The following is a 1,328-nucleotide window of genomic DNA, read 5'->3' as shown; positions in this document are numbered from 1 at the left end:
ACAGCTGGGAAATAAATCGCATGTTTATTTTAATCTGTGTATCAGCAGCAATATACAGTAAATAAATCAATAAATGCACTGCTCTCTTGTCTCCTCTGAGGCTGGGACTCTAAACAGTGTTCTGTGCTCGTCTGTGCAGCCAAAGACAGAACAGTTAGCATGTTTTGCTCAAACTTTCGCCATGGCGTTAGAACTGGTACACTGTTGTCGCTTGTGAAATCAAAATGACGGCACCGTGGGTGGAAACTTACAGATTAAGGGGTGGTAATATTATAAAGAGATCCCTTTGCCGCGTCACTAAGGGAGCGAAATCTGACGCGCTCGATTTCTCAGACGCTTGCAGAAAAAGGCTTACCAAAACAGTTACTGGGTTAATCTTTTTCACGTTTCCTTGGTTGGTAGATGCACCAGGGACCTGATTATAGCACTTAAAACCTGGAAAAGTCAGATTTTCATGATATGTCACCTTTAAAGAAATAACTTTATTTTCTCTCTGTTTTAGCTCAGTGCAGCAAAAGAGATCAGAACCAGAGTCCAGCAGTGTGTCTATGAAAAGACACACATCTATGGATCAATCAATAAGTTTGAGTGGAGATGCACGGCCTGGTCTCAGGTATAGCATGTCTGTTTTTGTTTGTAAGGATATGATACAGAATATATAAGACATTGTGCTTATTATTGCACTCATGTAATAATGTTATTTTTTTTATTTTACAGCCATGAAGTTCTCAACACATTTAAATCAAATCTGATAAAGAAGTTTGGGTGTCTGTATGAGGGAACAGCGATGCAGAGAAACCCAACACTGCTGAATGAGATCGTGCAGAAATTCATCCTGGACTGTGCTGAAGAGAAAGAGAATCAGGACGTCCAGCTCATATTTCCACTTCCTTTCAGAGAGCTCAATTTGATGAAGGACAAAAAACTCAGTCTTTCAGGTCTTCTTCATTTCTTTTTTTCCAAAACAAAAGAAAAGGAAATATCCATTGAGGAAAATAAAGTATTGTTCATCTTTGATGGTCTGGATGAGTGTCGTCTGCCTCTGTACTTTAAGAGCAATGTGAGACTTTGTAAAATATCTAAATCAGCCTCAGTGGATGTGCTGCTGACGAACCTGATTGTGGGGAATCTGCTTCCCTCTGCTCTCATCTGGATCACCTCCAGACCAGCAGCAGCTGATCTCGTCCCCTCTGAGTGTGTCCATCGAGTGACAGAGGTACGAGGCTTCAATGAGCCACAGAAGGAGGAATACTTCAGGAAGAGAATCAGTGATCAGAGTCTGGCCAACAGGATCATCTCACACCTGAAGTCAAACAGGAGCCTCTTCA

The sequence above is a fragment of the Sinocyclocheilus anshuiensis genome, unplaced genomic scaffold (assembly GCF_001515605.1).
Source record: "Sinocyclocheilus anshuiensis isolate Anshui unplaced genomic scaffold, SAMN03320099.WGS_v1.1 scaffold1886, whole genome shotgun sequence".
Classification (NCBI taxonomy): domain Eukaryota; kingdom Metazoa; phylum Chordata; class Actinopteri; order Cypriniformes; family Cyprinidae; genus Sinocyclocheilus; species Sinocyclocheilus anshuiensis.
Note: the sequence above shows the minus strand (reverse complement) of the source record.